General features: G+C 37.5%; 1 long non-coding RNA gene across 1 annotated transcript; it reads right to left on the reverse strand.

Moving 5' to 3' along the window:
- Positions 1–3,225: 3,225 nt before the first annotated feature.
- On the reverse strand, positions 3,226–10,829 carry LOC106147870. The gene is made up of 3 exons (XR_001232875.1): positions 10,766–10,829; positions 5,828–5,990; positions 3,226–3,743 (listed from the first exon to the last, which is right to left on the reverse strand). It is a non-coding gene; the product is annotated as an uncharacterized LOC106147870 (long non-coding RNA).
- Positions 10,830–21,797: the final 10,968 nt, after the last annotated feature.

A 21,797-nucleotide genomic window follows, 5' to 3' on the forward strand; every position in this document is an offset into this window, starting at 1 on the left:
CCACAGGTGATGCAGCAGTGACATCCCCAGACACACTCAAAGGTATGCTTACTAATCTGCAAGGTGTTTCTTATTCCAATGAAGTTGACCAATGGGGTTAATTGTCATGTGGACATCTTAGGAAGATAAATAGATAGAAGACAGACAGACAAGATTTATTGTAAGAAACTGTCCTACCCAAATCTGAAGGCTAAGAAGTTGAAGATCAAAGGTTAGCAAGTTGGAGATCTGGGAGAACTAAGGATAAAAATTTCAGTCTAAGTCCAACAGAAAAAAACTACTGTTCCAGCTTGAAGTTAGGGAGAAAATTGTTTCTTGTTCAACTGTTTATTCTATTCAAGCCCTCAGTTTTTTCGATGATGGCCATTCATGTTGGGAAGTATGGTCTGCTTTGCTTGGTTTACCAGCTTAACTGTCAATCTTATCGTTAGACATGTCCAGAAATTTTTTTTATTTTAAAGAGAATAACAAAATAATAAAATAACAACAGCATAGACAACAACAAAACAACATAAAAACAATAAAAATGATGCAGGGTTTCAAAAGAAAATGATAGAAATTAACAGTGGCTTATTACATATTATTATCTTCAACAGAGTTCCACAGATTACTAGATGAATGCAAAACTGATCAAACTTTAAAAAGAATAAAAAATTTTAAAAAATTAGAATGATGCAGCACTTCACTAGACAAGATGGTAGGAATTCACCAATGTTATATTGTATATTGTTGTCTTCAGATTAGTTGTTCAGATTACCAGATATAAGCATGAAAAACTGATCCAAAAAATTTAAGCATTAACTATTCCTTTCAATAAATCAATAGACATCAGCAGTACAATTATCTCAGCTATCCTTCTCTCTATATATATTTTTTCTTTTCCTTTTTTCTTTCTTTTTCTTTTTTCCCCCATCCAGGTCGGTCCTTCCCTTTGAGCAATTTCTTTCCTTTTCACAATATCTATTGTACCTTTTGCATTTTATTTATTCTTTCAGGTTCTTACACTGGGGAAACAATATGATGTTTATACATGCAGGTCTGATTTATTTCACTTATGAGTATGGTCTCTAGTTGCATCCATTTACCTACAAGAACCTCAAGTTTATCTTTTTTATAGCTGAGTAATAGTCCATTGTGTAAAAATACCATGCTTACATATTTGATTTAAAATATATTTATGCAAGCATGGGGGCCTAGGTACATTGATACATAAAATCAATACCAGATTAGGAATCAAAATATATAAAATCCCAATTCTCTAAATGATGTACTATTGGATCCTGAAAGAAGTAATAATTGGCTGCATTTCAATTTTATTTTTATGAAACAGAGCTCTAACTCATCAAGGTCTTTTAAGAACCAAATGATATAATCACAATTTATACATGAAATAAAATTGTATATCCTGAAATATCCTAGGAAGTTTATAGTGCTACTTACTTATGTATATATAATAAAACTTGTTTCTTACAATTATCTGTAGACTATCATGTTTCAATAGGATGTAAAGTAAAATGATAATACTGTGACACAAAAGCAAAATAGAATTCATCATCTCATACACTTTATATGATTTAGGTTTGATAGTCATAAATTTTAAAAAAGAGCTTTAAAGAAGGCACAGAGAAAATATGAAAAGTTTGGAGAATGAAATTTTATTAATATCTTTCCTTGAAGTGGAAATTTTGTTGCAACCAGAAAGAAAATAGTCATTGTTAACTTTCTTTTCTATGGTTCAAAAAGAAAAAATAATACCTACTATTGAGGAATAATGATAATAATTATATTAAAAGCAAGCTGGGTAAGTTTTATATAGATTATCTTCCTTTATTAGAAATGTAATGTGAAAAAGGAGAATAGTTGAAAAAGTTATACCATCTCATAATTTCCTTTTATAATGCACCTGGTTTTTTGTTTTTTGTTTTTTGTTTTTTTTTGAGACAAAATCTCGCTGTGTAGTTCAGGCTGGTCTTGAGTTCTCTTTGTAGCCCAGGCTGGCCTTCAACTCACAATGCTCTTCTTGTCTCAGTCTCTTTCAAGTGCCAGGCTCACAGGTGTGTGCCACCATGACCAGCATGCACCTAGCATTTTAATCATTTGTGTTTTGTTTCCTGACAGAACCCACCTCATAAATATGCCATACTTAGCTAATATACTTCTGCAAATACTGATGCCACACTGGTCCCTTGTATAATGTGATTTTAAAAAATGATAACAACAAAAAAACCAGGATCCTAGAGTGTTAGTGACCTTTTCTTTCCCACCCAAAGGGGGAGAACTAGATGAGGGTAAGTCTATTCAGTTTTGAAGCTTAGAAAATCTTCTACAAGTCTTTCTCTTAGTAAGATGTAGAACACCATGGCAACTAGTATGGCATGAATTACCAAGGAATTTTGAGGAATTTTTCTGAGAAAATTTCTGCTTCTATCTATCTTTTGAAATTTCCTGTGGGCTCTAAGCCACTTCTACAGGCAGTCCCTGGTAAGTGTTATAGTTCATTACTTGTTCAGGTCTTCTCTGAAGACTTGAGGTGATTCATGACTTGTGATTCCCTTTTTGCTCAAAGACAGTTATGAAGAGAGTCAGACAGCTGGATCCCAACTAACCACAGTGTCCTTGGGTCTGTCTTGCTGAGTTATTGCATTAGGAAAGCAGTGCTGAGGGAGGTCACATATTCCCTTATACTCCCCATCCCAAAAAGAAGCCTCAAAAACAACAGAGAACCACAAAAATTATATAAAATCCTCTGTGTCAGTTGTGAAGCACAAGCTATAGTTCTACCCAACAGCACTGGATGAATCATAAATATTTTAAGACTGAGAACATTACTAAAAATAACCTGTTAAAATTCACTGAAATGATATTTCAATCCTGCCACTTGTGGGGAGATCCTACTTGATCTGTGTTCTGTCTTCATCCTTCTCCTCCCCAAATTAGTCATACTGCCCTTTTGGAATAGAGGAGGCACACTTTTCATTTTAGATGACACTATCAATATTTACTTACCTGAGATTTAATTTTGCTGTCGATAAAGGATGTTGATTTAATAAATTGCATTGAAATTCCTGTTATATCATTTTATTTTAATGTTATATCATCTGTCAAAATTACTTTATAATGATTTTACATTTGTAATCTCACCTATGAGATTGTCATATGTTCATGATTTCACTGATTAATGATTTTTTACTGAATACTTTCATCATTATACAAAGTTCCTTTTCCTTCTATTTTTCCCAAATTCTCATTGTTGCAGGTTTTTATTGAATTCTTAGCACAAGCATTTAACCTGTTTATCACTCAATTTCTCTTTGCCTCTCTTCCTCCCGAACCCTGCAAGGACATGTCCTCACCACTCAAATTCAATTTAAATATTTGTTTTAAATATGTGCATAAAAATCTTATCATTCTTTAAAAAATGGCAAATTAACAGTTGAAGATTTTGAAGCTTTCCAGGAAAGTCTAAGAAAAATAGGTGGATGTATATGTGTCTCACTACCTCTGTTTCTTGGACCCAGCCACTGCAAACCAGGGAAAAGCTACAGGCACCAAGGAAGTCAGTGGTGTGGAGAGTTCCTCTGAGTGGTTGAAGAAGCAGTGCCTGGTGGTTTAGGCACAAATAACTGTTGAGCTGAGACCAACACCGAAGATGATGAGCTATTTGTCAGGAGATACACAGGTCATGAGGGACCATCTGGTAGACCAAGGGGACATGATAAACTGATTAACTTGACTCTCTGAGCCTGCGGTTAAGAAAAAAAAGAGAGGGAAAGATCAATTTTTAATTCTGGTTGGCCAGATCAATCTGTTTCTACCCCTAATTCAATTGTTTTTGTTTGTTTTGAACTGTGGATTTAAAAATGGCTCTACAGGAGTACAGCTATACCGCATGTGTAAGACTAGCTGTATGGTAAATGTAACAAGCATTCAAATTTGCTGTTAGCCATTCTACTAAGCTGCTAAGTCTTCTTGATGTGTTACATTCTGAACAACACCTTTTCTTTTCAAAGGAAAATTACATTTCAATACAGAAAGACAAAACTGAGCACAGTTTGCTGAAAATTGTTGCTTTTCACAGAAGAGATTGTAGATGTCAAATGTTTCTATTGGTTCATAAATCCAAAAGCCACCAGAATGGAGAAGCAGTCAAACTCAGACAAAATTTCTTACAAATGAGAGTGTTAGGCCAGGCACCTCTCACCTTTTGCAGGTGCTAGCATCACACAGAAAGTGATTTAACAACCTGCCAGCCCCAGTAACTGCTTCCGTGGCCTCACCTCCTCCTCTAAACAATGCTTTAAGGAGTGCTTCTCATAAACTGTAAATGTGTATTCCGAAAAGTAGACTGCAAGTATGGTGAAGCTCAGGAGCGGTACATTTGCCTGCGTACCTTGCTGAACAGTAAATTTTAAAAAGTACAAATAAATGGATAAAACGCTACTGCCTGTGTAAGGTTATCTGTTGATTTTTTAAAAAATAATTTGGTATAATAAAATGTTTCATTGAGAGAAGCTGAAGGAAATTTCTAAATAATTTACTTTTTCTTTCAAAGTCAGTTTTGAGGCATAATGTACATATTAAAAATTCACCCATTTTTGGAGTACATTGTAATGAGCTGTAATGAATATGTGTCTTGAAACCACCACCCAAAAGATTGCATATTGTATTGTAATGAATCCCTTCTTATTTCTGGCCCCAGGAAACTGCTGCTTTACTTTTGTTTATCATAGATTTGCTTACATTTCACACAAACACGATCATATATTATGCAATTATTGCGTCTAACTTCCTCTGTTTAGCAAATTTTTTAGATTCATATTGTTGTGTTTACAGAAATTGGTTCATCTTAATATTTGCTGAGAAATATTCAGTTGTTAATCAAGTGTATCACATTTTGTTAGTTTATCCATGTTTTTATGCACATTTGTTCTTTATCAGGTTTTGGCTGAGATGAAAAGATCTATGATTACAAGTCTTTATGTAGAAACGTTTTAAAAATTATTTTTAATGTTTTTCTTAGGGGTCAGGGATATAGCTCAGCAGTGCAGTGCCTGCCTGGCAAGCATGAGGTTGTGAGTTCGATTCCCAATACCCCCCAATTTTTTCTTAGGATAGTTTTAGATTTACAAAACAATTGCAATGACAGTACAGAGCATTTGTGTAAACTCTTAAACCACTTTGTCAAAGTCTGCATGTTATATAACCATTGTACCTTTGTTAAAATTTGGAAAAAAGAACATTGTACTGTACTATTATCTAGGAATTATTCAGATTTCACCAGTTTTTCTGGTGGGGAACATGAGAGGTCCTGACATCTCCCATGCGAGGTAAGTGTTTTCCTACTGAGCTACATCTCCACGACTTTCCCAGTTTTTTTTTAAACTAATGTACTTTTTAAAATTCTAAATCTATTCTAAGATATTACACTACTTTTAGTTGTCATATCTTCTTAATCTCCTCTGACCTAAGGCAGTGTTTGAGTGTTTTCTGGTTTTTGTGACCTTGAGAGCTTTGAATGGTACTTCAGGTGTTTTATAGCCTGTCTTTCAATTGAGGACATTGTCTGAGGTTGTCATCTGATTAGACTGGAGCTCTCAGTCCCTGTGAAGAATGCTAGAAAGGAAAGCAACCTTCTAAGATCCCGTTGGAGGTACACAGCATCAGCATGACTTAGCGCTTGTGAAGTGAGTCTTGATCACTTGGGTATCTGTCAGATATCTCTGCTGACCAGTAATTAGTTTTTTTTCTTCCTTCTGTACTTTGCAAAGAGTTCTCATTGGGGCTGTATTGCTTTCTGAAGACTTTAGCGTAAAATTTGTTTTCTTACCATTTACAGCATTAAGAAGCTGTTTACATTTCCTGGGCCATGGCCTCTCCCCTCTTCCAAGGCATCAATAGCTGGGAGAGTGTGTACCAGACTGCTTCAATGTGGTGCTGACCTTCCTGTCTCTCCTTTCCTGTTCAGTCAGACTTCTGTGGTGATACCGGATCTACTCAGAGAATCAGTAAGAGTCCAGTCAATCTCAAGGTCAGTGGATTAGCAAATACAGTCATTGCCAACCTTAACTGCCCCTTGCTGTGAAATGTAAAGTATTGACAAGTTCTAGGAATTAGGATATAGACATCCGCAGAACCATCATATAGACATCTGCGGAAGTCATCCGCAGGATATTACACATCCGCAGGAAGTATAACATTTGCCTTAGCACGATGTTATAATCTCATACTAACTCTTCATTGTGCTGCTCAGATTATTCCAGCTTTGCCTTTTTCAAATCAGTTCCTGCATCTTTAGTCAGATCTTTATTCTTTTTAGTAATTCCTTATTTTCTACCATGAAAAGATGCTCCAAGTCTGCCTTCTATTTTCCTCATCCTAGCCCTAGAATCAGTTATTTCTCCAGAGAGTCCTCCTTCTTTTTCCTGGGAATGATATGTAGAACCCAAGATCTGGGTTCTGGTTGTGCTCTTCCACTGACAGGTCATTATTTCTAAATACTGTCAGTAGATGGAACTGGGGAAATATGTGTATAGTGACTCATGTGTACCACACATCTATAATTATTTCTTCACTATATATATATATTCACACTGATTTCTTCAAGTCTAATCCAGTACAAGAGTTGTTCAAGCCTTATCTCCATGTTCATTATAACTTCTTTCTCTGACAGACAAAAATCTAGTATTTATGATTTATAATTAATTTACTTATTTTTCAGTCATAGTACACCTGTAGGTTCAGAATCGCTTATCTATGCCTCTGAGAGAAACATATTTATCAATGAGTGCTATTTATCACACTCTTTTGGTCCTTAGCTATAGTCTCCGGATGAAATATCACTTGCAAAGTTGTTTAGGTCATATCTTCTTCTTCCAACTGCTCTCTGATTACATATAATTCATTTGTAATACAAGTAAATTAATTTTCCATTCTCTGAAATTCCATCCCTGACCTTTTTGGCTTATTTTAAAGAGTTTGCATATAGTACTCTTTCCTGATTTGAAAGTATAATTCTGTGGGTTATGACAAATTCATAGTCATGTGCCCATCAATCAGAAGTATAGTAAAAAATCCCATCACCATAAATATTCCTTTTTTGGGATCCATCACTCCTTCCCCTTCACAACCCGTTATGACCACTTATTTTCCAACCTTATAATTTTGTGATTTCAATAGTGTCTTATAAGTGGAATTATTTAATATGCAGCCTTTGTAGCTTTCGGATCTAGGTTCTCCTGCATTTAAAGTCCATTCATTTTGATTGAATCAATAGATTGTTCCCTTTTATATCTCTGAGCACAGACTCTGAAGGACTTCTAAATTGTTTTCAGTTTGGGGTCACTATGAATAAAGGCACTATAAGAATTTGAATACGTGTGTGTGTGTGTGTGTGTGTGTGTGTGTGTATGAGTGTATGTATGAGCTTTCAGTTCACTTGGGTGAATATCTAGGAAAAAAAACCCTGCTGGGTGGTATGTGGTAAGTATACGTTCAGCTGGACTACCAGACAGTCTTCCCAAATAGCTCTACATTTTGACTAGCAAACAGTGAACATTCTTGCCATTTCCTGGTAATTCCTTTTTCTCTCTATTGCTAAGTGAGGCTACTTTCCACCTCATCTTGCGCCTAGCCACACATCCTTCTCTAGGAATTGTCCTCTCAGCACTGATGTGACCAGGTCAGCCTTCCTCTGCTCGCTCTGTGGGAGAAGAGAGATTTCCTCTTCTCTGCACCGAAACAGTTCATTCTTGGGCATTTGCATCTGATGGAGATGCCTTACTACTGTACTGGTTTAGTCAAATTTGTTTCCAAAGGTTGAATATCTCTACATCCCCCGTAATGCAGCTAGGATGACTTCATAAAGATGAAAATCTTATACTGTCACTTTCCCTATTAAACCCTTTTAATGGCTCCCGATTTCCCACTCGATAAAGTCCAAATTCCTGAACATTATGTGCAAGACTCTGTGAGCCTCCTTCCTTTCCCCTCCAGTCTCATTTGTCACTAATGCTGTGCTGTGATCCAATAAGACAGATATCTCCCCAACCTCACAGGACTGTGCAAAGTGCTCTTCCTAAGGGTTTCCGCAGTGTCTGTGCTTGCCCTGGGGAGCATATTTCTGAGCTGCGATGTTCTGCTTATTTGTCTGAACCTTCTTCTATACTCTTCCTTCTGGAGAGGCAGACTCAGAGTCTTGTTCCCTGATATAATCTCAGGAATTATCACAGCACTTGGAGATAAATACCTTTTGAGATAAAAAAAATGAACGAATGAGTGAACGAATGAAAGTATCGCTGTATTTATTTTTACAAGACTAAATAACCCAATCCCAATATTTGTAGAGATTTTTACCACAACCCAGGTGTTTAGCTGTTTCAGGCGGCTGGCAGTTCAGCAGCACAGGGGTCGTGCACATAGGGAAATTATAAGTTTGCAAAGCAATTTTATAGAACAAGGCAACATTTGCAGGCCTCTCATTGTATTACATGACATAAGAAGGGCAATAATGGCTTCTCTGGCCACCCACATAATGAACCTGAGCCCTGCTTGTCAAAATGACCTTGTAGGACTGAGTGGAGGGATATTACAACCATCTCAGCAACTGAAGAAAAATTGAAGGCCCAGATCTCATAAAGAATAGATGAGGCATAAATTGGAAGCAGGCATGTGTGGCACCTATGTTAAAAAGTGCACAGAAATGAATTAAATAAGTAAAAAGTGAGATCTAGTAAATTGCCTGTCAGACCGTTGAGACCACAGCAGCAAAAGTCATCTTACCGTCATTCTGACAGCCCTGCGTATAGATAGACCGGAAGACAACACGAGCAACACTCCTTGTATTTAATTAGGAGTAGTGTTAGTTGAATGAAAACTTAAGCTGTTTTAGGTTCCGAAAGTCCAAAGATATGTAAGCACAGGTTTCTGTAAGGGACAGCAATCTCTGCTCTTAAATGTATGATCAGATAGACAAATCGATAAGTGACACCTTGAAAACACTTGACTACATAATTGCAAATTTTCTTTTATACCTTAGTACATGTTTGCAGTGTGTGAAGTTTACATTCCACTGGGGGAGTGGGTACGAGCACTTAATACAGCTTGCTTCTTTTTTTAATCCCTTTCCCCTTCCCACTGACCTCCTTCCTTCCTGTGCATCTCCCTTCCCATTCTTGCTGTTTTGTATTCTTAACTCATACTTATGATACATAACATTTATGATCATTAGGTTATTGGGCTCCTGTAGTGGCAGATCTTAATTCTTCTTACTTCCTCTCCCCTCTCTCCTCCCCCCCACCCTCAGTCTCCTGGACCTCTCCCCATGTGCAAGAGATCTCACCCCTCCATACCTGAAAAATTTCTATCTTTCTTAGTAGAGTGGACAGTACAGCTTTGAAGCCACTAAATTTTAAAAATTTCTCCTGCCTATTAGCTATGTGGCCTTTGTTGAGGGAATTATACAGTTACTCTTGGTTTTATCCACAAAATGGAATAAAATCCAACACATTTTTTTATGCAGAGCAGAGTCACCAAAAATTCACAACTGTTGCAACTTTTCTTTCTCCTCTCCCCATGAACAAATGTTTTCCAGAAGCAAAAGACTTCCCTGAATGTATTGCCTCAGTGATAAGAAAATAACAGTACATAGGGAAATTGAGTTTTACCTAAGTTTAATGTCTTGTTCCTGTTAGAGTTAGATCCTTATTTATTTGGTCTTTTTGTATCTTACTGTGTCATATACTCCCATCAGGTGGACCACAGCTATCACACTTTGATCATAAAATGATGACTGAAATAAATTCTTAAAAATTCATCCTCATTTGAAAATAATGACACAGGTTCTTGCTGTCTGCTATTAATCACTTTTAAGCTTACTGGTTTGAGTTCTGTAAAATGTAACATGTACAACCAACTAAACATGCATTTAGTTATTAAAATTTTGGTACAAATAAGCTTCTGACTATTTCTTGAAGACTGCTATTAAGAGAAAAATACTAGAGGTAGTTTTAAGAAGGAAGGGGTCATCCTCTAGCAGAGAATGACGGCACTTTTGGCCATCAGATGAAGACGCTGGGGATCCAGGCTGGCTCCACCTGGGAGCGTCATCAAGCACTGCTAGAGACGCTGCTGTTCATGGCCATATTTTCTCTCTGCTTCCCAGAAACACGTGGAAAAATCAGCAAACGTTTTTGGAGTCATAAATAAAGTATGCTAGGATTTCACGGCAAAAGCATACAGCTTCCAGTTGTCACTGTTTATTGTCTTATTTTCAAACACCAGTCTGGGATTTTCGTTTGTTTTTTCCAGAATGATTGGCATCCAGACCAGCGTACTTCCACATTTCATCTTAGTCTCACACATTTCTTAAGGCAAAACCATCGCTAAGTAATTACTACCCATATTTTATCATGTAGTCTTGAGAACGTTGTTCTAAGAATTTGGATTTAAATCAAACCCTTAGGGATTTGCATTTCAGCGATGTGTCCCATTTTCTAATAAACAGCCCTTTATTGTGCATTGATGCTGTTTAGATGTCAGTTTCAAACATCCAAATCTTTTTTACCTGTGTTGCAGCTAAATAAAATATTGTGGCACATCATTAATGCCTATTTCATCTTATCAGATGCGATCTAAGGGATATTTTCACATGTATTGTGAGTTTCTTAAAGTTCAATCATATATGTAAGTTGTGATTAAAATTGAGTGAATCTCTAAATTTAAAAAAGTCACTACAATAACAAGCCATGAACCCTGTGAAAATGCTCACTTTAGCTTCCAGCACACTTGTCCCGTACCTCTTGTCACCTATTGAAGGCATTCTGAAGTTTGTGTGTGCGCGTGAGTGTCTAGTTACACTGTCATGGTTACCTTAACGTCCTGAATTGATTCAAAACATTTGCCTTACATCTCGTTTTGGCTCTGAGGAAGAATCAGAAGTTGCACAGGGCCAGATCCACTGAATTGGATTGTTGAGGATACAATGTAATGTTTTGATTTGACAAAAAATGCCATAGGGATTCTAAATAGGTTCAAAACATTAAGGCAGCCTTAAAAAGCCACCAAAGAGGACATCTAGAACTGCTTCAGAAAGCAGCAAGAATGATAGAATAAGTGTGTTCAAGGTAGGGACAGTATTCTGAGGAAGGCTAATGGCTATGCATCTTTGACTGTAATAAAAGTTTTTTTAAAAATTTAAACACCTACCATAGTTTGTGATCACACACCACACAGTTCAGTAAAGCACTGGTAGTGGACCACATATGCTATACCAGTCATTTTCGTAGTGACAGAAATATTATCAATGGTGGAGAAATTAAGATGTGTTGTATGTGAATTGCTGATATTATAGTTTTATCGAACCAATATCTAAGGGAAAGACAAATGTAATAAATGCCATAAATAATTCTTAAAAATTTATATTAATATCTCAAATCAGGAATATGTTGTTGTTTCCTGGTGCTTGGTTTTCTGCTGTTCTAGTAGTCAGTCATTTTCACATAAAACATTAACATAAATTTAATTCTGCAGGAATTAGTATTGCATGTATTACAATCACAGAGGAATGAGAATTTTGTTATTTTTAATCTTGTAAATATTTTCTATGCTCCCTTTTTCCTTCTCCCGCAAAATGCGGGTCACACCCACATTATTCTTCTTTATACAGTCCTCCAAATTTAACAGTATCCACCCTGAGAATGGAGATTCAGATGCCCTTTGGGGGATGTTTAGAGATCTTGTTGAAGACAGGCATATCTGGGATTTCATAGGAAAGACTCTGTTATAGTGGAGTTTTCAAATTCATAGTAGGAGACAGCAATACCACTTTTCCGATTGATAGTTTTCTGATCCATTTGGAGGTCAAATGACATCTTCAAAACTCAGGTTATAGGCTAATAAGAAATCCCTCAATCCTTGACAAACCTGTACAGCTGGTCTTCCTATGTGGTATTGTAGTTTGCAGAAAAGAAACCAGGATTCAGAAAAATTATCTAAATTTACCATGTGTCTATTGCTACCCAACAGTTATTAAGCACTTTAACATTTATCCGGGCAAGGAATGAAGAACTGAGATTCTCAAAATTGCTCAAATTTATTCCAATATGCTTTCTATTTGTGGATTCAATGTGATCACTCCCTCTTAATGCTGTTTTATAAGTTATTTATTCATGTGTTGTGCAATATGTCACGTACACATGTTTATGTTATCGTTATTCACATGATAGTATTTTTTTCTTCTTGTGAGGAATGTGTTCCTGGAAGGAACAGACTTTCCTTTGCTCATCTTTGTCTTTCCATAGTTGAGCCTAGAAACATTTTTCAAAAATTGAAATGAACTAATTAACCGTATACCAGGGAGTCCCACCACTGTTCCACACCTGTTTCCTCTACCTGCTCCTTCGGGAGCAGGCTTATCCCTGCAGCTACCAAGGAGGATTTTCTCTTTCTCCAAATCTCTCTTCTCTTTTCTTCCCATAGAAATTCCATTCCTGGATGACTTCTCCTCTGAACTAGAGCGGTGGTGTCCATCTACATCTCTATGTTTAAAGACCCTCTTTCCTCTTTAATCTTTACTTGCAGAATCATCATCATGGGGCCCTATCACAACTCTTTCTTTTTTGTGTGTGTGGGGGTTCTGGTACCGGGAATCAAACTCACGACCTTGCACTTGCCAGGCAGGCGCTGTGCCGCTGAGCTAAATCCCCAGCCCCTATCACAACTCTTTCACTTTTGGCTCTTTGGCCTCACTGATACTCTCCCTCCACACTTCTCATTTTCCATCCACACAGCATTGCCCCTTTTCCTTGAATGTACCATGTGTTTTCATTTCTCTTTATGTTTCTCCTCTCTCTCTCTCTCTCTTTCTCTCTCTCTCCAGAAAAAGCCTTTTTCTTTTAACCTGGAGAATTTTCTTTATCTTCAGCTCTTCAGTCAAATGTCATTACTTCGTAGACCCTTCCTATGATCTGTACTCTAACACTGCCTTAACTATTTTTCTTTTACATTTCTACAGTGTCTTAGCACACTTGGCTGTCATACAAGACACCATGTACTGCATGGCTGAAAAGAAATTTATTTTCTCAGGCTTCTGAAGGTTGGAAGTTTAAGATCAAGGCTGTAGCAGCATTTCCACCTATTGTACTAGAGCTCTGACTTTAGGACCCCATTTAATCTTAATTAACTTTTAAAGACCTTATCTCCAAATATCATCACAATGGGAGTTAGAATGCTAGCATAAGTTTTCAGGGGACAAAAGTTAGTCCATGGCACACAGCCATTGGAATATATTCTTACTTAGGTATTTATTTTGAATACTTTAACTGGTCTGTTGGTAGCCATAAAACAAGAACATAAACCACGGGGCAGTGCTTGATTGTCTCTGCTCTCTCAGAGGGGGGTGGCAGACAGAGTGAATAAGCAGTAATGGAATGCAATCACTGAGGCTAGGGACTGAGATGGCAGATAATTTATGTGATGTATTTGTTTTTTCTTAGGTACACCGTTTTTCTTTTCTCAGTTTCAATCTGAAGAACTGTAGTAATAATGAAAGTCAGCATAGTCATTAAAGAAAAGTGATATTAGAATGGAAACAAATTTCAACTGCCTATAAAGCATTTGATGCTCTAGAGATCCACTGATCTGAAATCTTACTGGCAATCATTAGCTTTCTTTGAAAAAGAAGTTGCATTTACTTATAAACAATAATTACTTAGTAAAATGATAATATCCATATTATTCCCTCATCTTTTTATCTCTATGGATTAAATTATCTTGCATGAAGTGAAATATACAAAATTTTTGGTGAAGGGATATAAATTCCTAATTGGAAAGATTACACAACACATATATTTGAATGAAACCAGTGAATTGAAACCTAGAAAAATTTCCATTTTTAAAGGTTGATTATTTTTCGATTTTGTAAACATTCACCCATCTCCAAATTCTCTTTTTCATTTCCTGAAGGATTTAATATTTATTGTAAGTAACAAAAGTAGACAAAGGAATAAAATATACACAACTGTTTGCATTTATAATCATTGTTGTTCATGGGATAAAATGGTATTGGTCACATAACATTGTAACACACAAGGACTCCTCACCACCAGCATTTGGTTAGAAGTCTGCTCCCACTCCGTGGAATAACCCATTTCAGCCATGGTCAGTGAGCATTTGGATGGCTTCTAAAGAGTTAGGTTGGAAATACAAACACAAGGAGGAATTTCCTTCAGGAGCTTAGTATTCATCCGGGGAGAGAGATATGTAAATAAATCAGAGCTGGGCAATATGCAGCTTCCCTTTGATTGTCTGAAAACATTTCAAGAAAGGGCAGAAGAAACATTCAGCAAGAGAGGAGAGAAAAGTATCCTATGTGGTGAAGGGCAAAGCATGTAATTCAGAACTAGAAAAAGAAACTATGCACTGAGAATTTGGTGAAAATCAATTCTCCAAAGAATAACATGATCCTAGCAAGCTGCTGGGTAAATTTGTGAGAAGCAGTCATAAGGATGTCTGAAAGATAGGAAGGCACAGGGAAATATAATTACATAAAATGAATTCAAGGAAATAAGTGAACTACTGAAATGGGAACTAGCTGTTTGGGGAGAAATAAAGACTCTGGAAAAAAGCAATGGGGTTGCTGAATTAAAGTTTTCTTCAGAAATCCATAGCAATGTTTAAGTAGACATAGATTGAAAGCACTTCAGCAAATTAAAAAGCTCCAAGGCCCACTTTGGTATAAAAGATTTTAACAGAGAAAGTTTTCATGAACTATAAAAACAATCATAATCCCAGATAATAACAAAGAAAATTATGATTTCTTTCACGTCTCAAATAAACAACCCAGGACTTTTGCCCTTAATCAGGAGCAACCACCCATTATGTTATCCAGAAGGCACAAATTCTTTGACTTGTACATCTTTTTTAACTCAAGTAAGGAGGGGCTGAGATAAACTCTTTCCTGATTTGTAGGATTTTGTAGTTGAGGCCCGTTTACACTAAACCCATTGCTATATTTAGCCCTTAGAAATTAAGTCATTTCACAATGAATGGGACGGTAGTAAGAGGGTCATAGTTGTTATCAGATTTTTAAGTTAGACTTTGTTTGAACCATGGCTGGGTTCCTGTTAGATTTTGAAAGGCATAACTTTAGCAAAGATATCCTTAGTTACAAATCAGAAAGATGTGACCCAGTTAATTCCTGTAGATAGGAAATAATAAAGCCAGTGCTCTCTACACAGGCAGCAGGAGCTGGACATAACGATGACTCCTGATGTCAGGGTGTGTTGGGAAATCTCACAGCTGCAGTGGGTGCAGTGTGAGTCTCAGGTGATACACAGGAGTAGGATCAGGAAGAAGGGCAGACAGGGTTGGAAGCAGAGAATTGCGTTTCACCCTCCAGGCTTGTGCTGTTTACTCTGTCTGCTAAAAATATGTACGTCTACAGAGATTTCAGAGCCAGAACTCAGGGCTATGAAGCTAAGAAAGAGGAAGACTCCTATTTTCATGCAGGTTAGCTCAATAAGTCAAGTAAATGAATAAAATATTCTTGAGCTCCTGTGTGTGAGGCAGTATATTTATCACTGGGAACAAAACAATAAATACAGCAAGAGTCTCCACTCTCAGAAATCTTTTGTGTATGGAGTACATAGGTAATAAACCAAAAAACATTACATATATAATGTTAAAAGGCAGAATAGAAGGTTCCAGTAGATCAGCTAAGTGAGACTTTTACATGGGTCTCTGAATGAGGGGAGAAGTCTTCCTAAATATTGTGACATCTAAGACACAAATTATAGGTACAGTTGGATGAGGAGAGGTAAAAGGTGGGTCCTGAACAAGTCAAAGCAAAAAGGGGGAGAAAATTTGTGTTACACAGAATCAAGGAACATAATGTAGTTAACTTACTGTAGTTAATATAACCTGAGTTCAGGGTGACCGTGAAGGTCAAGCTTGGGTTTTTGAGCTTCTAGCACATATTGGTTTTCTTCTGAAAGGAAAATAGGAGGATCCAGCAGAGGTGTTGGTGACTGGACATGATTTGAGAGTTTGATCCAGCATGTACAAAGCAGAATGCATAACACAAGTTAGTCTGACACAGAGAAAGGCAATACACCTAGTCAAAGCCAGACTCTTCAAAGAAAGATAAGCCTCAAAAGCTGAGACTTAAGCAAAAAAATAAACAAAAGCTATCTTTGAATTTCAGGTTAGAAAATGAGAAATGGAGGCAAAAAAAATGAAAAACCTGAGGAACTGAGGGTCAGAGCAGAAATAGGTTAGCACAGCAGTGGAGAGTTTAGTAAGATTCCGATAGTCATTGCCTCCAGGGTTCTGGCTTATAACGTGGCAAGTTTAAACATTTCATCGTAATAAGATGGCTAATGATTACATTTTTCTTTTTCACTTTTAGACTTATTTTTCATGGCCAAAATATTTTAATAAAAGCCTTTTATTTTGTCCCGCACCCATTTTCTTATAAGAAGGAGTTTTTAGAGGATCCATTTTATAATTTAAAAGATGAACAAACCACCCTGTGGGCTTAGAGTGGTTTATTCATATAAGCTGTAAGTGTAGCTCAGTCTTTGGAGCCAGAAGCTTCCTAATGAAGCAAACCAAACGTCCTAAGTAAGGTCTTCATCTGGAGGGGCTCGGGTGCAAGTCTCAGTGTCCACAGACTGCAAAGCACAGAGATAGATGTGCAAGTGCAGAAGCAAGGGAAAATGTGCCCCACCAAAAGGAGAGCTAGATGGAACCTCCCCTTCCCTCACTTTCCTGTTGGAGGAGGGTGCCTAGCCCACTCAGTGGTACCCACCAAGTGGGCTCGCTCTCCCACAATCTTCTCTGGAAATACCCCCCCCACACACACACACACTGCAATGTAGTAATTCACCAGTTCTCTATGGATGGCTGAATTCAAAATTAACTAATACAATTTTCTTATCCAATCCTCGGTGGATGGATGTTTCAGTTGCTTCCACATTTTAGCAATTACAAATTGTGGTACTTTTATATAATGGAATATTACTCAGCTGTAAAGAAAGATAAACTCGAGGCTTTTATAGGCAAATGGTCACAACTAGAGACCATACTCATAAGTGAAATAAATCAAACATACATGTGCAATCACTGCATTGTTTCACTAGTGTAAATCTTGAAAGAGTTAATTTAAACTCGGAGGTCTGATAGACACTGTGAAATGATAGGAAACTGCTCAAGAGTAAAGGGCAACTGGGATGTGGGAAAAGAGAAGGGAAAGAAGGAGAAATTCTGTATGTATGTATATACAGGATAGATAACATGGTTGTTCTTCTGTCTTCTATTTCTATGCTGAAAGAAACTGTCAATGAGTCTTTGGTTGACCAGTATTGCATTTCTATATCTGTTTTCATGAGAAGCCACTTTGAAGATATCAATATGTACTACAACAACCATTGTTAATTCCCTACCACTTTGTTTGTAACTCCGTATTGTCTGTACTGTTCTTTTGATATGTTGTAAAATGTTTTCTGTCTGTTAATGTTTTCCTCCTTTTATTTTTAAAATTTAAAAAAAAAAGCAAAATTAACTAATACAGATTGTGCACAAAAGGCTACACTTAGGGTAATTCAGTAAATTGTGGTTCATCCTCCACATATTCTTAAAACTGAGCTCAATAGTTTTAAAATAATAATTCAGAAGATGAGAGGGCATACAGTGATGGTAAAGTTTTATAGAGGAGTACCCAAACTGCACCCCCAAACCTACTTATTTATCAAAAAGTTGCCAACACCACAGTGAAGCCCAAATACTAAGGTTTTAGTTTACAGAAAGCAACTCATACGTTAACCTATTTTGTCTTAAAAGAAAACCGACATGCATGCCATAGGTTCGCTACTACTGACTTAGTTTTCTTCTATTTCTCTCCAGCTACATTCCAAGCTGTTTCGCTTGTTCTTATTTAAATTATTCCTTCACATAACACCAAACCCATGGAGGTTTTTATAGATCAATAATACACTGATTTCTACTCATCAAATGTAGACAGCCATTCAGTCATCACTGTGGGTGTTCAGATAATTCACTGTTCTCCATATGGCGTCACATACAGTAAGCACCGCAGAAGCACCCAGGATGGGCGGTACCCAGCACGTTTCTAGACTGTCTCCTTAAAGTGAAGACACTTATATGAACACTGAAGTTTTCAGGAATCTGCATTTCAACATTTTGTAGAAGATTGGCTTGGGAAGAATGTGATTTCCAGGGGATATTCTTGCCATGAATTATAATCAACTTGGAATTTGACCTACAATGAATTCAGTCTCTTACCAGTAGATTTGCTCTTAGGGATATGTTTTCATCAAACAGCTTCTTTGCCTGAAAATTTCTGTAATTTGCAAGTTAATGTCTTGATTATCTCAGAGGAACTTGATTTAGTGGTAAGGAGGAATGGCTTGTCCACTCATTTTCTCTTGAACAGTGCATGTGAGGGGGGTTTTGTGACTGGATATGCTCATGTGTCCTGGGGACTGATTGAGATTTTCTCTGCATTCTACATCCCAACAAACAAAATATGCCTGCTAGACAGAAGTTATTGAATGTACATATATATATTTGGCTGAACATTAGATCTCATGCAGAAACCAAACTGTAAATGTCAAAGCGGCTTTTGCTGTTAGCAAACCACCTCCAACTTGATGGCCTACAATAGTAAGTGCTCACTGCTTCTGGAACTTCCCTGCTGAGATAGATAAGATGGCTGTAATGGCTTCACTTCATGTGGTCTCACAAACCAGTAGGCTAGCCTGGGCGTATTCACATAGTGGTGGGAGAGTTTCCAGCATAACAGGAGAAGAAGCTGTAAAGTCTCTTGTAGCTCAGACTTGGAGGTCATACATGTTTCTTCTGATGTGTTCTATTCATCAAAGGAAGTCACAAGAGCTCCCAAATTGGAAAGGTGGGGAAATAGCTCTCTATTGATAGAGCTGTAGAGAATTTAAGGCCACTTTGCCATCTGTAACAGCATCCATGATTTTTGTCCTTAATATAGATGCTTTAGACCAGGGAAAACTGTTCATCGAGATAATTTACAGACACCTGAGCTGCTTATCATAAAGATTTCCCAGAGGTTAGTAGACGATTTCTGCAAATATGGGAACATAATTCCAGGACAGCTGGCATGAGTCTTGAGTCTTGCCAGTGTTTAATTTTGCACCTAATCTGGCTCTAACACTGAAACAGACATGTGTTTGAATCACTGCATGGAGTCTATTGCTCTAGATGATCGTCCTCCTATTAAAGAGAAAATGCATGTAGAAATGGAATTCCTCCCTAAAAGAGAAAATAGGAAGAATACCACTTCTGTGAACCTCATTACAGAAAAGCTCTTGTCTGTATGCTTTATAAACTGGCCCAACCAAGAACAAGAGTAATAAAAAGTATGATATCAGCACTTTCAGCTTTTAACATCACGTCTTGACTTCCATAGCGCTCACAGGACAAAAGAACAAAGTTCTGAACTTGAAATTCTTCATTATTATTCCTAGGCTTGGCTAGTGTTTCTGGCATCTAATTTCCTTCAAATTGGTGAGGCAAAATGCTAACCTCCTCAGAAATTGGTCTCAGGTCCTTTTGATTGAACATCTCCTTTGATGCTTTAAAATATTTTCACAAGTCACTTTCACTGCATTTTAAAACCTATTTTTCTTCATTCCAGTCTCCCCAAGGAAGCACAGAATATCTTTGACATCCATCTTCATTAAGATCTCCATAAACACAAAATGACGGGTATAGACAGAGAAGGAATTAGCATACTTGGCGTGATTTAATGGCATCCTTGTCTGTGGATGTCCTTTCATATATTCTTGTTGTGATGTCATATTTCTACTGTTAAAGATTGGAGCAGTACAGCTCTTTGTATAGATTAGCCCATTATATATTAAGTCATCTGGTGAGTCTTGAGAGAAAGAGACACAGAAAAAGTGATGTAGAAAGTATGCTGTGTTTGAAATTTAAAATGGCAGAACTGGACTGTGTGCTCAGTAGAAGCACGAACTGGCCGGGTGACCCTTTGTGAATACTGCCCCCTGCGTTACTTGCAAAACTAGCCCTCTACAGCAAGAGAACATCCAATTCCTTACCATTGGCTGATGAGAATACATATGAGAAAGTGAGTCAGGAACAGGGTTCTGTCAGATCCAGGCATAGAAGGGGGCTTTATGGGGCAGGCCACAATCTATGACCGCACCACGAGGAGAGACACTTTAATGAGAACAGTATAGTGAAAGAGCAAAGGCAGTAAAGGAGGTGGAAAGTCTCATACGGTCCAGGTCAGCAACCATTTGCAAGTACCTCCTGCGTGTCAGACACTGTGGTGGGTAAAATATAGCAGTGGATCTGAGAGAGTCCCTGACTTAAAGGCATCATAGAGAATTTTACAAAAATGGACAATAGAAAAATATTGCTGCACCTTGAACACGTTGTACAGTTAGAGCAGAGAGTGGAGGAGGGATGAAGGGAAGGTAGCTGGAGATGCCCAGTGAGGTAAGTCTTGAGGATGTAGTGGGCGTTCCTCAGGCTGTTACGGATGAAGGATTATTCCAGGAGAGAGTCTGTGAGAAGAGTGGAGGCCACGCTGTGAAGAAATGAGAAGCACAATGTATGTGGGAAACGGCCTTCTGACAACAAATTTGCAGTTTAGCAGATTTGCTTCTGGGCAAAGGACACAGTTTTGAATGTGGGAAGGAGAAGAAAAACTCCTCTTCTTCCTCAGTCCTCCAAATCTCCTAAATCATGGAAGGCATCACCATATCAATTTCTTCCATTTTAATTCTCACTCCCCACACAATCCTGCTCTTTGTTCCTATTATACGGAAGAAGGTATTGCTCACCTACTACATTCTCCAAATTTTTTTCATCTAATTGATGGGTAGAAAAGTTCATCTGGAGAATTAGAAGACTGTTAAGATTCTTGGCCTCTGATGCCAGAGACCAGATTCAGCTGAGATACAAGCCAAAGTTCATTTCTTTGGATTTAGCAGTCAACTTATCACTATATAAATATCAGATTAATTCATACTTAAATATTTAATAGCCTCTATTGTACTAAAGGCATTTATATGTGCAATTGAACTTTCGTTTCATCCTGGCTGCACAGAAAAACTAAGAAGTCAGCTTTCAGAGAACTGTATCATTCAGGGTGTGCCCTCAAATGGGGCCCGACAATCTGAAATTGAGGATCTGTTAAATGTGCTGGGAGAGACCACATTTCTGTGTCCCAGGGATTTCCAATTCCCACAGCTCTGAGGTGCAGGAAATAATTAGCCAGTCTGTTTCTATTTTCAATCTGTTCTGTGACCAGCGCTGTGCAAGATGCAAGAGAGACCCCAAAGCCCATCTTGTCCCTGACATATAATGTTTGTATGACTGCAGGTGAGGCGAACATTGCCCACTTTAAGTAATTATACTAAAATTAGGGAAAATGAACAGTTTCAGTGAGTTTTTGTGAAACATCACTCCATTCCTTAAAAGGAGTCTCTTTTACTGTCTGATGTGAGGCTCAGGACAGAATCCACAGATAGGCTACTCTGCCAGCTATGCACTGTTTCACACGCTGATCTGAGCTGCATGAAGAAGTGGGAGTTTTCTTGGCTAAGAAATTAGGTCAGCCCTTAGGTGCTGATGGAAGGGGTGAGCGTCAAAAGTTACCCTTGACTTCCCCTCACCTCACTACTTTCCAATTCCTGTTAAAAATGGTCACCTACTTACTACTGTGGACAACTCATTTAATCATCTATTCAATAAATATCAGTTTGGTATACTCTGAAAGT

Source organism: Chinchilla lanigera, unplaced genomic scaffold (genome assembly GCF_000276665.1).
Source record: "Chinchilla lanigera isolate Chin_1 unplaced genomic scaffold, ChiLan1.0 scaffold00011, whole genome shotgun sequence".
NCBI lineage: Eukaryota > Metazoa > Chordata > Mammalia > Rodentia > Chinchillidae > Chinchilla > Chinchilla lanigera.